Source organism: Chlorocebus sabaeus, chromosome 12, assembly GCF_047675955.1.
Source record: "Chlorocebus sabaeus isolate Y175 chromosome 12, mChlSab1.0.hap1, whole genome shotgun sequence".
NCBI classification, from domain to species: Eukaryota; Metazoa; Chordata; class Mammalia; order Primates; family Cercopithecidae; genus Chlorocebus; species Chlorocebus sabaeus.
In genome coordinates this window covers 11,775,108-11,791,254 of record NC_132915.1, presented here as the reverse complement: position 1 = coordinate 11,791,254, position 16,147 = coordinate 11,775,108, and the positions used below count along the sequence as shown (strand labels likewise).

The window sequence follows — 16,147 nt, the reverse complement described above, 5'->3', positions numbered from 1 at the left end:
GGTGGTGGGCACTTGTAATCCCAGCTACTCAGGAGGCTGAGGTAGGGAGAATCACTTGAACCCAGGAGGTGGAAGTCGCAGTGAGCCAAGATCGAGCCATTACCTTCCAGCTTGGGGGACAGAGTGAGATTTTGTCTCAAAAAATAAATAAATACATAAAAATAAAATAAAAATAAAAAAGGAAAATAACAAGTGTTGACAAGAATGTGGAAAAGCTGGAGAGAAATAACCCCCATACACAGCGGCTAAGAATGTAAAATGTAAAATGCAATCCCTATGAAAAAGTCTGTCAGTTTCTCAAAAAGTTCAGCACAGAGCTACCACACGACCCAACAATCCCATTTGTGGGTATACACCCAAGAGAAATGAAGACATATCTCCACTCGAAAACCTGTCCACAAATGTTCACAGCAGAATTATTTATGAAGGCCAAAAAGTGGTAACAATCCAAATGTCCGTCAACATGTGAACAGATAAAGCAAACAGCTATATCCACATAAGGGAACAGCATTCAGCCATAGGAAAGAAGTATTACTGACACCTGCTACAACACGGATGAGGCTTGGAAACATTACCCTAAGTGAAAGATGCCAGGCACAAAACAAAGGCCATCTCCTGCATGATTCTATACTACACGATATGCCCAGAATAGGAAGATCTCTAGAGACAGAAAACAGATCAGTGGTTGCCAGGGGCTGGGGGAAGAGGGAAATGGGGAGGGATTGCTTAATGGGTACACATTTCTTTCTGGGGTGATAAAAATGTTCTGGCCAGGTGTGGTGGCTCATGCCTGTAATCCCAGCACTTTGGGAGGCCGAGGTGAGATCACTTGAGGTCAGGAGTTCAAGACCAGCCTAGCCAACATACTGAAACCCCCTCTCTACTAAAAATACAAAAATAAGCTGGGTGTGCTGGCACCTGTAATCCCAGTTAGGAGAATCGCTTGAACCCAGGAGGCGGAGTTGCAGTGAGCCAAGATGGTGCCACTGCACTCCAGCCCAGGTGAGAGTGTGACTCTATCTCAAAAAAAAAAAAAAAGTTTTGGAATCAGTGGTTATAGTTGCATGGCATCGTGAACATACCCAAACTACTGAGATGTATGATACATTAAAAAATGGCTAAAATAATGAATTGTATATTATGTGAATTTTATCCCAACTTTAAAAACAAGAAACAGATGAAATTAATATTTTATTTACTCTAATGTATCCCAGTTAACACTGCGACATGTATCCCACATAAAAATTATTGAGAGATTTGGCTTGTTCACACTCAATCTCTGTACTCCAGCATATCTTACACTTGTAGCACATCTCAGCTGGGACATGCTAAGGCTCAACAGCCACCTGCAGCTAGGGACAGCAAGTTCCAGAGGAATAAGAAGGTCGGGGGAAAGCGGGAGACAGAGAAGGGAGGGAGACAGGGAAAGCGGGGAGAGGGAAGGAGAGAGAGGAAGAGACTTGCAAACGAGTCATTTATGGTGTCCTGCTACGATTACACACTCACACACTCATTCACACACACAAACAAGACAAGCAGTGACTCCCAAATGCTTCATGCCTACAGCCACCACTGAGCCAAATGCTGGGTCACTGGATGTATGTTCCCAAAGGGAAAAGGGCACAAAGTGATGAGAAAACTAGTCCAGTCCACAAGCCTCTAGAGATGACATGATTATGTTTTGTGGGTCAAGAAGTTACACAACACAGAAATGTTGTTGTGACTGACTGAATACTTGACATGAAGGAAGAACTGGATGTTTTGGTACGATCATGGTATTGTGGCTATGAGAGAGACGATCCCACCTTTTAAGGATGTGTGCTAAAATACTCATGGCTAAAACAGCATGAGTTATAATCCCCAAGTTATAAAGCTTGGCACTGGATGTGTGGGGGCTCCCTGGGTCACTCTACCTTTTCGTGTTTACAGTTTTCCACAATCAGCCTACACACACAGATACGCACACATAAGCTTGTCACATGGATAATTACATCTGCAACACAATTTTTAAAAATCTTCAAGGCTGGCTTTAGAGGAAAAGAAAGGTGAATCAGAAGATGCTGAGATAAACGTGTTGTCTGGAGAAATTTGAGGTAGGTTCAGGAACTTTTAGAAGGGCAGGTCTTTGCTGCGCTATTTCTCATTTGTAATTTCACTCCTAAAATTCAGCAATTTTCTTTTCACAGTATAGCTCCATCAACAATGATCCGCTATGACAAATGGTTTTGAAGCTCACAAATGAGGATAAAGGGAGGAAAAAGAAAAGAGAAACGAGTGACAGAGAGAGAAGGCAGCACAGGGAAGACCAGGATGGGAGAGATTTTCATGAAGACCTGAGACTGTGCCGTCTGGTTTGGGGTACGCTGCTCATTTGCTCCTTGACTTTGGACGCATCACTTAACTTCTCTGTGCCTCTGTTTCCCCAAATGGAACCTGCGCAGGGTGGCCTGCTGAGTTTTATTTAAAAGGGGTACCTTACAGGCACCTCAAGTGGGAACCCCAAAAATGTGGGCATGGATCAGAGTGTGAATGAGTGTGTGTATGTGAGTGTGAGTTGAACTGAGTGTGAGAATACCAACAGGAGGAGAGGAGTGGCTGTTTACGGCACAGTCAAATGTCAGCGTAAATGGTAGGATCCTGGTCAGAGAGCAGCTGAGGACACTCCAGGGCAGTGGACACAGAGGGGCCGAAGGGCGGGTCTGGACCTGCAGCTGTGGGAGAGTGCGCACAAGTCACCAAGTTTACATGGAAGGGCGTGGGGAGATTAAGTGTAACTCTCTACGAAGCTTCAGAAAACACCATCTATCCAGGAAAATACCTAGTACACACAGACACTGTTGCTACACACCCAGAATAGCTCCTGCCAACACATGCCTGTGTTGTTACACGGAGGGTAACATCCTCCCACCCCGTCCACCTCGCAGCTTGGCGGGTGTGGGAAAGCACCCCGCTGGGAGGGCGCGGGACCCGCTGTGGGATCACCCGGGTGCCCAGCTCGGCAGAACAAGGTTCATGAGGTGTGGTGACCATTGCAGAGATAAGCACAGGGTTGATGGCGAGGAGGCCTGAACCCAAGACTGGCTCACACCCTCCCCCAGCATCTTCTGGGCAAGGCGCACTGCAGGTGCTTCGGGGAAGGAGGAGAGAGGATGGGCAGGAGGGAGAGCGGAGGAAGAAGAGAGGAAAGGATGGCGAGGAGAGGGAGAGAAAGGAGAGGAGAGGGAGAGAAAGGAGAGAAGAGAGACAGAAAGGAGAGGAGAGGGAGAGAAAGGAGGACAGAGGGAGGGGAGGAGGGAGGGGAGGGAGGGAAGGAAGGAGAATGGAGGGAGGGGAGGAGGGAGAATGGAGGGAGGGGAGGAGGGAGAATGGAGGGAAGGGAGGAGGGAGAATGGAGGGAAGGGAGGAGGGAGAATGGAGGGAGGGGAGGAGGGAAGAAAAGAAGACAGAGAGGAGGATGGAGGAAAGGGATGGAAGGAAGAGGAGAGTCTGGAGGGGAGGAGGGCAAGAGGGGATGGAGGGAGGAAAAGAAGGACAAGCGAAGGGAGAAGGGTAGAGGGATAGAAAGGAAGAGAAAGGATGGAGGGAGGGGAGGCGGGAGGAAGGAAAGGAGGAGAAGCAAACAGGGGAGGCTGCCCTTGCCTCTGAGAACCTGCCACACTGCCTCCTTCAGTGGCAGCCCACTCCTGTGGTGGGCTGAGATAGTGCCTGAGAGCCATCCCACCTCAATGCAGGCCCTTCCCACAGCTTACAGGCACCTATTTCCCTGTATCAAATCCTTCCTGCTTAAAATAGAGGGGTGGTTTCTCTGTCTACACTGACCCCAGTACACTCACTTCCTCATCTTTGTCCAGCACTCAATGGTACATGAACACAGCCTGCACATGACTGGGCACAGTCCAGGGCCGAACAGAACAAATACTGAACGGACTGACAGAACTGGACCCGGAAAATCGGTGAGAATAAAAACAGAAAAGCTGCTCTAGAACTCTGGATTCCTCAATCACAGGGATTAAAGGTGATAAAAATCAAAGACACCACGTGTATCTGCACAAGACTGCTCTGGTTCCCCAAGAAAATCAACCCTCCAGAAGACAATCGTCACATTCTCAGGGGCACAAGCAAAGCTGGCCCAGAGAGAAGACACTGGAACCCTCTGAGAACTGCATCTGGCCACAGGAGAACGCAGTCTGGTGGGGCCAGTGTGACGAGCAGACCTGGCAGCCCCCAGCAGCCCCACGCCGGCCACTCTCAGGTCCCAGGAGCCTTCCATGACCTCTCCTGCTCTCACTCTCTTCCCCTCTGTCTCAAGCGGCAAGAATGACTGTCTCCTAAAGAAATTAAATGAGAAATTAAATATGTTCACGTCAGGCCAGGTGCAATGGCATACACCTGTAATCCCAGCACTTTGGGAGGCTGAGGAAGGTAAATCACAAGGTCAGAAGTTCAAGACCAGCCTGGCCAACACGGTGAAACCCCATCTCTACTAAAAATACAAAAATTAGTCAGGCGTGGTGGTGCGTGTCTGTAATCCCAGCTACGCGGGAGGCTGAGGCAGGAGAATCACATGAACCAGGGAAGCGGAGGTTGCAGTGAGCCAAGGTTACGCCACCGTACTCCAGCCTGGGTGACACAGTTGAGACTCTGTCTCCAAAAAACAAATAAGTATGTTCATGTTACAAAAGCACTCTGAAACTCTAAAGCAGAACCAATGACCAGACTTGTGAATTATTTCCTTTTGAAGAGGCAAAATCCTTCAGCAAAAGTCACTCATAAACAAATGCCATTGCACGTGAGAGAAGCGACCCCATCTCAGACCCAGAGGACACTCAAGAACGCATTCCACGAACCAACTCTTTACAAGAGGAAAGCACTGTAAACGCCTCAGAGCCTCCTCGTACCCCAAGTTACTGTGCAAGAGGAGAAACCGGGCAGCTCCCTGAAACCACCGGAACATGGGCGCAGGTCGCACGGGCGAGCATGGCCACAGTGAGGCTGAGTGCCCCCTGCACTTTCCCCACTCCCTCTTTAAGCTTTTCTTCTTCCGGACACAAAACGATAAGCAAGTCACCAACACCTCTGTTCTTCCACTCAGCAATCATTCTTTCTTTACTCCATTGCTCCTCTTCAGGAAAGATACAGGAACTCTATTTTCATGACAAAGGAACTGTTGCTAAAACATTATTTTTGCACCACTGCAATGTTAATGCACATTATTTTAACAAAGAAGTAAAACGCATAAATGTCGAAGTAGATGTGCAGCTGCGAGAAACCAGCCGAGTGAGAACGTTACAAGCGCAAATGCCGAAAATGAAGCCATTTGTGACTCGAACTTTTGGCAAGCAAAAACAAACACATTAGCAGGAAGATGTGCCTTTCCCTTCACGTAGTGCTAGTAATTCAAGGTCTCCCAGACTCTTCCCCAGGCATTTCAGAGAGCAGGTGATGCCACCCCCAGGCCTTTGTGGCCACTGCAAGAGGGGACCCAGGATCTTTTGAAGTCTTCAGACCCAAATTATTATGATGATTATTTTTTAGATGGAGTCTCACTGTTACCCAGGCTGGAGCACATGGCGTGGTCTTGGCTCACTGCAACCTCTGCCTCCCAGGTTCAAGCCTCAGCCTCACGAGCAGCTGGGACTACAGGCATGCACCACCACACCCAGCTAATTTTTGTATTTTTAGTAGAGACGGCATTTCTCCACGCTGACCGAACTCCTGACCTCAAGTGATCCACCAGCCTTGGACTCCCAAAAGTGCTGAGATTACAGGTATCAGCCACCATGCCTGGCCCAGACCCAAATTATTAATCAGCCTCTGTTAACAACATAAAAGCATGAATTAAACCACTCTATTCCCTCCTTGGGAGATAATGCACACCTTTACAAGTGAATCTCCACTGGCTTTTGCCAAAAACTAAAACCCAAGTATCTGTTTTTATTTAGGCCCCTTAAAAACCTGTTTGATATGTACACATGTACAAATCTGTAAAAAAGAAAACAGCATTTCACCAGTGGTTGCGTGAAGATTATTTCTATGCACACGAATGAGGTAGTTTAAAAACATGACCACAAATTCATTGACACTACTCCCAAAGGAGGAGTCCAATTCCCCTGAAATTCAGGGCAGCCCTAGTGACTTGCTTCTAATGAATGTAGAAGTGACCATGCTCACTTCCAAGGCAAGGTCAACAAAAGTGGCTGTGGGTTGAACAGTGTATGCCTGAAATTCATGTCCACCTGGAACCTGTGAAGGAGCCCATGAATGACCTCATTTAGAAACCGGGTAGGCCGGGCGTGGTGGCTCACGCCTGTAATCCCAGCACTTTGGGAGGCTGGGGCGGGTGGATCACCTGAGGTCAGGAGTTCAAGACCAGGCTAGCCAACATGGTGAAACCCCATCTCTACTAAAAATACAACAAAATCAGCTGGGTGTTTTGGTGGGTGCCTGTACTCCCAACTACTTAGGAGGCTGAGGCAGGAGAATCACTCGAACCTGGGAGGTGGAGGTTGCACTGAAAAAAGATCGTACCACTGAACTCCAGCCTGGGGCAACAGAGTGAGACTCTGTCTCAAACATAAATAAATAAATTAATTAATTAGTTAATTAAAAAAAGAAACAAGGTCTATGCAGATGTACTTAAATGAAGATGAGGTCTCTAGGTGGGCTCTATCCAACATGACTGGTGTTCTTAGAAGAGGAGGAGAACAGGCGAAAAGACAGAGGCAAGCAGGCCGTGAGAGGTGGAAACTGCACGAAATTGTACCTACAAGCTGAGGAATGTCACAGGTGTCAGCAAATCCTAGAAGCCAGAGGGGAGAGGAAGGGTCCTCCCATAGCCCTACTGGCACCTGGATTTCGGGTTCCCAGCCCCTAAAACTGTAAAAGGACACATGTTTGTTGTTTTAAGTCATCTAGTCTGTATTAATTTGTACGCAGCCCTAGGACACAAACACAAAAAATGACACAGCTTCCTCCCGCTGGCCGTGTCTGCTGTGAGCGAGGATGCTAACTCCCAGAACCCAGCCCTATGCTGAAAAGAAGCCACGCCGCCACGTGGAAAAGGGAGTGTAGGTGTCTTGGTCCCGACCCCTGCCCCTGCCCAGGTCTCAGCTGACAGCTGCACTTACTGCCAGGCCCCTGAGTAAGGGACTCTCTGGATCACTCTAACCTCAGCCTTCAAGGCACCCCAGACATGAAGCGCAGAGTAGAGACAACCCGTTCCCACCGAGCTTTCCCCAACTGCAGATGCGGGAGCAAAACACATGTTTGTCATGGGTTTGGGGATAACCTGATACGCAGTAACAGATAACAAAAACAACACACGTATGTCTAAATTCACCAGAACCAAACGTATGTTTTATGTTCAAAACACAGTTACCATCCCAGCTGGATATCGGAGCAGTGTACAGAAGCTCCTTTCTGCAAACAGGTATGCGGAGTCCTCTTATCTGGAGTCACACCTCTGACTGTCTACTTACAAAGTAGTTGCCTCAACTAAGATAGAAGGCACGATAAGCCAACGATGTCGGGGTATTTTTTTTTTTAAACAATATGCAAAAGCCAGAAACGGTTAAACATTTTATCATTTAAAGAACCCCACTTATATTCTACAATTTTCATGGCACATCTACATCTATAAAAGCATACATAGTAACTGATAAAAGCTTACGTGTAATCTGTTTTGTTTTTGTTTTTTTTTAAAGAAAGGGAGTGGAGAGTTCTCAGTAGCTAATATCTGGGTGAGAACTACAGGTGAATTTTTCTTTTTTGTTTTCAAATTTGCCCATAATCACATTATTTTAATTAAGGAAAAGCCAACTTTTTTTGAAAGTTACTTAACATAAGCAATCATTGCAAAAGAAGGCTTAATACCCTTTCTTATACACAGAAAAGGAAGCGTGGTGCTTCCACTAAGTTATATAAATTCTCATGAACTTGCACAACTGCAGCGATGCAGTCAAACCATCTTCACCAGACCTACTGCTGCAACAGACAGGAAGGTGAAAAAGAAAGGAAACGGAAATGGCAGCTCAGTCCCCAAGATTCAACTGAGTCTCACTCATCTGAAGCATTTACTCTCGAATGAGCACAGTCCACAGGATTTGGTTCAGATTAACAAGACACAATCAAACGAACCCGTTAATACTCTGGCCAGTGGATGGATTCCTTCCATCCACTGTGAGGTTCCTCCTCTCACCCAATGGGCTGTGGGTGTGGGGTCGTTAAAATGGAACACACATGGCCACCTAGCCTTCCACATGGGCAGGGTGTTAGCTGAGGCCAGCAATGACACCTGTCATTTTACATCTTTATCTCCCAACACTCTTCCCAACTTAGGTGGGACCTATCACACCTCCACAATCCTTTTCTAATCCTGTGATTGCACTACTCTACGTGCTGAAATGCTGCCCTTCTATCCTTCTCTAAATTCCATTTTAGTCTCCAAAGCTCAAAGCCAATCTTTTTTTTTTTTTTTTTTTTTTTTTTTTGAGACAGAGTCTCGCTCTGTCACCCAGGCTGGAGTGCAGTGGTGCGGTCCCAGCTCACTACAACCTCTGCCTCCCGGGTTCAAGCGATTCTCCTGCCTCAGCCTACCGAGTAGCTGGGATTACAGGTGCACGCCACCACGCCCAGCTATTTTTTTGTATTTTTGGTAGAGACGGGGGTTTCACCATGTTGGCGAGGCTGGTCTCGAACTCCTGACCTCGTGATCCGCCTGCCTCAGCCTCCCAAAGTGCTGGGATTACAGGCGTGAGTCACTGTGCCCAAACTAAAGCCAATCTTTTTAGGAAAAAAAAAAAAAAACTATAACTACTTTAGCCAGTACCCATCTCTCCTTTCACATAACTCCAGCTGCTGTTAAAAACTGATTATTCTCACCGGGCACAGTGGGTCATGCCTGTAATCCTAGTACTTTGGGAGGCCAAGGTGGGCAGATCACGAGGTCAGGAGTTCAAGACCAGCCTGGCCAAAATGGTGAAACCCTGTCTCCACTAAAAACACAAAAATTAGCCAGGCGTGGTGGCACACGTCTGTAATCCCAGCTATTTGGGAGGCTGAGGCAGAGAACTGCTTGAACCCGGGAGGTGGAGGCTGCAGTGAGCTGAGATCGTGCCACTGCATTCCAGCCTGGGCAATAGAGCGAGACTCTGCCTCAAAAAAAAAAAAAAAAAAAAAAAAAAAGATTATTCTCTAGATATGTGAGGGAATCTCATCTTTCTCCAAAACAGCATTCAAGCTGCTAAGGACACAGGGCCCCAGGCACATCCTAGACATCCAGTAAGTACTGGCACACAGACTGAGATTCCCATTCATTCATTTATCACAAACTCAAACTTTTACTAAGCACCAGTCTCAAACTCATGAGATAAGCTAATTGATCAGGCGTATAACTTAACTTAGATTGGAAGAAATAAGAAAAGAGTGAAATATTACACATAGAAATGTAGGGCCAAAGGATCTGATCTGCAGGCCAGGAAACTGTACACAGTGAAATACAACAGCAGGAACAACGTTCTATGGCAACAGCTAACAAAAATGAGAGGATGTACAACCATCCAGCTACTTAATGTCCAGGTGTATCTCTATATCTTTCCATTCAGACTCTTTTAACCATGACTCACAATGATAAATTTATCTTGTGATTCAGTACATTTACACACATATATACATATATATACACACATATACATGTATATGTACACATGTATATTTAGAAACAGGGTCTCGCTCTGTCACCTAGGCTGGAATGCAGTGGTGCAATTATCGTTTATTGAACCTCAAACTCCTGGGCTCAAGTGATCCTCCCACCTCAGCTTCCTGAGTAGCTAGGATGACAGGCACACAACAACCATTCCCAGCTACTTTTAAATTTTCTGTAGAGACAAGGTCTCAGTATGTTGCCCAGGCTGTTCTTGAACTCCTGGCCTTAAGCAATCCTCCTGCCTTAGCCTCCCAAAGCACATATTTTTTATATAAAATGCAACAATGGTGGTCAGGCATGGTAGCTCATGCCTGTAATCCCAGCACTTTGGGAGGCCAAGGCAGGTGGATCACTTGAGACCAGGAGTTTGAGACCAGCCTGGCCAAAATGGAGAAACCCCGTCTCTACTAAAAATACAAAAATTAGCCAGGTGTGGTGGTGCAGGTCTGTAATCCCAGCTACTCGGGAGGCCGTGAGAATCGCTGTGAGGTGGAGGTGGAGGTTGCAGTGAGCTGAGATCATGCCATTGCACTACAGCCTGGGCAACAGAGTGAGACTCTGTCTCAAAAAGGAAAAAAAAAAAAAAAGCAATAACCGTTTCATAACACAATGGTTAACATATACAATAACACTCTAATATTTTTAGTTTTTTAAAACGTGGGTCATTATCCACTAAATTATTAAGCACAGCTCACTATAAGGTCCCAAACTGTAGTTGGCAAACACTGCAAGCTTGGAAAAACCCCAGGTGCCTGAAGAGCAACTGTACGAGTACACTCACTGTACCTTCTTCTCAAGGAGTGAAAAACTAGAGCAGTGGGTAAATAAACTGGGGTATATTTACACAAAGAAAGAGGGTACGGCAGTTAGAAAGAATGAACTAAATCTATAAAATCAATAAAGACCTCAAAAACAACAGTGACGACAAAAAGCAACTTACAGAATGATAGAGTAACCAAACATATGCATTAAAACACAGAAAAAATAAACATGTTGTTTTTGAACGTGTATAGTAATAGTTCAGAAATATAAGCTACAGGCCGGGCGCGGTGGCTCAAGCCTGTAATCCTAGCACTTTGGGAGGCCAAGACGGGCGGATCACGAGGTCAGGAGATCGAGACCATCCTGGCTAATACGGTGAAACCCGGTCTCTACTAAAAAATACAAAAAAACTAGCCGGGCGAGGTGGCGGGTGCCTGTAGTCCCAGGTACTCGCGAGGCTGAGGCAGGAGAATGGTGTGAACCCGGGAGGCGGAGCTTGCAGTGAGCTGAGATCCGGCCACTGCACTCCAGCCTGGGCGACAGAGCGAGACTCTGTCTCAAAAAAAAAAAAAGAAATATAAGCTACAAAGACAACCATTAACATTCACAACAGTGGTTGCACGGGCAGGAGGGAAAGGAGGGAAGAGACAGAGAAGGGGAACCCAGAGAACCTTGACTGTATTTATGATGTTTTTTGCTTTAAATAATATCTGGGTGAGGGGCACGCAGGTGTGAGCTTATCATTCATCTGACTTCTCTGTATGTCCAGCTATTTCATAAGAAACCCACTTTATGTCTCATGATGTCACCACCACGCAGCTGTTGAGAAGCTCACGCGATGTCTTGCACTTGCCCACCCCCTCTGGGTGACATTCTAAGGGGTATCTGAGCAAGCCTGTCTCAGTGCTGAGGACCTCGAGATTCACGTATACTCAAATCCTAGGTGAGCTGGGCATTTTGGGGAAAAAAGTAGCGATCAGTAAGTTTCCAACTGGGTACAGCTTCTAAAAACATTCAAGGATTCCAGTAAATGTGGGTGAAGATGAAAGAAATACCTTAGAAAAACAAGTATTAACTCAATTACTTTGTAACAGCTTTACCAAATTACATTTAGATGAATTACGGTCAGGCATTGCTTAACGATCGGGATAGGCTCTGAGAAATGCATCATTATGAGATTTTTGTCTTTGTGCAACCATCATAGAGTGCACTTATACAAACCTAGATATTATAGCCTACTACACACCTAGGCTGTATGGTACAGCCTACTGTTCCCACGCTACAAACCTGTACAGCACGGGACTCTACTGAATACTGCAGGCCTTGTAACACAGTGGTAAGTATTTGTGTATCTAAGCATAGAAAAGATGCAGTAAACCGATGATATTAGAATTTTATGGGTCCATCATTGACCAAAACATCATATGCGGCGTGTGACTGCATATCTCTTAATTATAATGCCCTTTAATTTTTAAATCACTTCACTGAAGAAGAGTAAAAAGGAAACTGAAAAAAAAAAAAAAAAAAAAAGATGACCTTGACAATGCATTTCTTTTTTTTTTTTTTTTTTTTTTTTTTTTTTGAGACGGAGTCGCCCTCTGTCGCCCAGGCTGGAGTGCAGTGGCCGGATCTCAGCTCACTGCAAGCTCCGCCTCCTGGGTTTATGCCGTTCTCCTGCCTCAGCCTCCCGAGTAGCTGGGACTACAGGCACCCGCCACCTCGCCCGGCTAGTTTTTTGTATTTTTTAGTAGAGACGGGGTTTCACCATGTTAGCCAGGATGGTCTCGATCTCCTGACCTCGTGATCTGCCCATCTCGGCCTCCCAAAGTGCTGGGATTACAGGCTTGAGCCACCGGGCCCGGCCGCATTTTTATTTCTAAAAGTGTAATTCTGCAAAACACTTGATCTCAATCACCAGTTTCTGGATCAGCTAGCTGCATCACAGTGGTCTGGAAATTTACAGGGAAAAAAAACCATGTATGAATACGTATGTGTATGTCTGTGTATGTGTGAGATCTTTAAAAAAAAATTCTATATTCTGAGGCCAAACATCCAGAGAGTCTGATCCAGTGTAATTTTTAATCTGTATTTTGTTCATAAGCTCGCAGGTGGTTATCATGAGCAGCCAGGCGAAGGAGGATTGCTCTGAAACAACTTCCATAACAAATAAGATCAAAACCCTAAGCTGGGGTGTAAACAAAAGCTGATTTGATAAGCTGAACGGATCATTCTGCATCAGAACACCAACAAGCTGCAGAGACTTACTTTCGGGGGGGCACAACTCCCCAGGACGAAGGTGATTTCATCTTCCATTGCCCAATTCCCCACACCGCTCCCAAACCTTACAGAGAAGGGGGAAAGGCACCAAGGAACCGCAGGAGACTCAGACTCTGCCCTCTGCTCCACCAAGGAACATGGCTCCTTATGACTCAGAAGCCCAAACAAGGCTTTCCCCAGCGTTCTGCCAACCACTCAAACCTGTGCTGTTCAACGAGGCCATTATTTAGCTATTTACATTTAAATTAGATAAAATTAAATAAAATTCAATTCTTCAGTCCCACTAGCCACATTTCAGCTACTCATTAGGCTCATGTAGCCAGTGGCTACTGTACTGCACCAGCACACAAACATTTCTGTCATCACAGAAAATTCTATCAGACAGGGCCAACCCAAAGCAGTAATTTCATTACGAACAGGTGTTTGTTCACATTTTCTCTGATGATAGGTTTGGTTTTCAAGCTTTTGTCCAGCCCCCCACTTGAGGGATACAACACCCACCCAGAGTGACAGTGACTGCTGGAGGTGAGGGACGCTGGCAGAGACAGGCAGGGAGATCTCTAGGTCAGATGTAATTTGCAAACCACCCCCAGCCACAGGTCCCCACGCCCCACCTCCTCCTATGGCTGAGAATCACCATGGTTCTTCAAAATTTTTTGAAGGAGCCTTGTTCCAGTTCTAACCACAAATGCTAACCTTCTAAGATTTTTAAAAAAAAACAAAAAACAAAAAAAAACAGACAATGTAGAGAAAAGTATTTAGGTGAAGGATCAGCTCATTCATGTAGCCAAAACAGAGCTAGTTAGAACACAGCGGTCTTTGGAAGCAAGGAGATATAAAGAGGATGTTTTTAAAGTTTCTACTGTGAAGTCTTTAATGCAGACGAAGGTAAACAAGCTAGTATGCTGAACTCCCACGTACCATCACCAGCTTCAGCACTGACCAACTCACACCCACCTGGTTTCCTCTATGCCGCCTCCCCTCCACCTTGGTGCCCTTCAGGTAGGGGCAGTCAAGAAGCTGTGTCCACACTGAAGGAAGAGGAAGGCCAGTGTGCAGGGGTGGAGGCTGACCTAGGGGCTCTCTAGGGTCTAGGTGTCATCCTGGGTGGCAGCAGCTAACTCTCTGAGCCTCCGTTCACTAATAAAATGAGCCCCAATCTCATCACACTACTGGGAGGAATTCATGAAATGGTCCCTGTGAAATGCTCAGCCTCACGTCTGGCCAAGCACAGGCTCAGGAAACGTCCACTACAGTGGCTGGTGTGGTGCCTGTCATCGTTCTCCTTCCACAGCCCCACCACACTGCTTGCTCTTGGTTCCACCTCCCTCGGTGTCTTCCTAACTCTTTTGAAAGCTAGCACAATTTGGTTTCAAGGTTTCAATTTTGTTTTTTTTTTTCAAAACAAAAAATCTGCTATGGTCTGAGTGTGGGTGTCCTTCAAAATCCATACGCTGAAACCAAAGCACCAAATATCAAATGGAGGTGATAATGTCAGAAGGTGAGGCCTCTGGGAGGGTCAAGCCCTCATACACGGGATTAGTGCCACAAAAGAGGCCCCAGAGAGCTGCCTCGCCCCTCCCACCAGGCGAGGACACCACAAGAAGGCGGAGGCCATGAACCCGGAAGTGGGCCCTCACCCGATGAATCTGCCCATGTCTTAATCTTTGACTTCCCAGCCTCCAGACCTGTGAGAACAAACATTTGTTTATACGTTGCCCAGTTTATGATATTTTGTCATAGCATGTTATAGCAGCCTTAAACAGACTAATTCTCTGTTCTATTAAATGTCCATACAGAAAGAGATAATATTATCACCACTACCGTGGTGGCTTACGACGGCGCCCACCACTACTGCTGTGATCACGGCCTCCACGGCCATCGGCACAATGAGGCAGAATAATACCAACCACCAGCTGCTGAGCTTCCATTCTATGTTGAGCACTGTGTTAAACACTTTATCAACGTTATCCCATTCAGTCCTCACAGGCACCCTGTGAGATTCCTTTCTCATTTCCACTTGACAGTTGAGAAGATAGATCCAGAGAATTTAAGTGACTTCCCTAAAATCACACAGCTGAGGAAACTTTAAACCCAGGTCCGCCTGACTCAGAAGCTCCATGCCTCCCACCACCAAACCACAGCTAAAATCCTCCTACAGCTAAGGTTTGATGGGAGAACCCACCCTTGCTCACCAAAATGAAAAGACATTTATACCGCATATTCTACAAGAGAAAAACTGTGAAAACAGACTCTCTTTTCAAAGAGCTACTTGATGCTCTTTTTTTTTTTCTTTTTGAGAGATGAGGTTAAAAGGGATTTCAGGAGCACAAAAAGTGTATCTGACCAGTGAGAAAAGGAAAGAAACATAAAGAAGCACTTTATTACTACAACATTATGAACAATTCCCAGGGAAGAAATATGAGCTTGCAAATACAGGAAAGTACTCTGCAAATTAAAAAAAAAAAAAAAAAGTACTTCTTGCATTTTAAATCAGTTATGCGAGAAAAGTCTGAGTCCCTTCCTGGAAATAATTCATTTTCTGAGACAATTCAAGATAATGGAAGTTGAGCTACAACCTTCTTCCAATAAATTAGCCACTCCAGAGAGAGAGGTACATGTATTATAAACGCCAAATTTTTCAGGCCGGGCACAGTGGCTCACACCTGTAATCTCAGCACTTTGGGAGGCCGAGATGGGCAGATCACCTGAGGTCAGGAATTTGAGACCAATCTGACCAACATGGTGAAATCTCATCTCTACTAAAAATACAAAAATTAGCTGCACGTGATGGCACATACCTGTAGTCCCAGCTACTTGGGAGGCAGAGGCAGGAGAATTACTCGAACCCAGGAGGCAGAGGTTGCAGTGAGCCAAGTCGGCACCATTGCACTCCAGTCTGGGCAACAAGAGCAAAACTCCGTCACAAAAAAAAAAAAAAAAGCCAAATTTTTCTAGTTAGTAAGTGGCCATGAGTTTGATGCACTTTGGGACAGGAGATATTAGTAACTCACACAGTTATACAATTTAATAAACAAAATATAGCCATATATTCCTACATAAGAAAACCAGGCCGGGCACGGTGGCTCACACCTGTAATCCTAGCACTCTAGGAGGCCGAAGCAGGCAGATCACGAGGTCAAGAGATCAAAACCATCCTAGTCAAAATGGTGAAAACCCCGTCTCTACTAAAAATACAAAAAGTAGCCGGGCATGGTGGCCGGCACCTGTAGTCGCAGCTACTCAGGAGGCTGAAGCAGGAGAATCTCTTGAACCCAGGAGGTAGGGGCTGCAGTGAGCCGAGATTGCACCACTGCACTCCAGCCTGGGTGACAGAACGACTCCATCTCAAAACAAAGAAAAAAAAGAAAACCAGAAAAACTGACACATAAAGCTTAGATATTT

General features: G+C 45.9%; 1 protein-coding gene across 1 annotated transcript in view; it reads right to left on the bottom strand.

Annotated features, from left to right (window-relative positions):
* GOLM1 (golgi membrane protein 1) overlaps positions 1–16,147 on the bottom strand; it is a 73,217-nt gene that overhangs the window by 33,761 nt on the left and 23,309 nt on the right. The window lies entirely within an intron of this gene.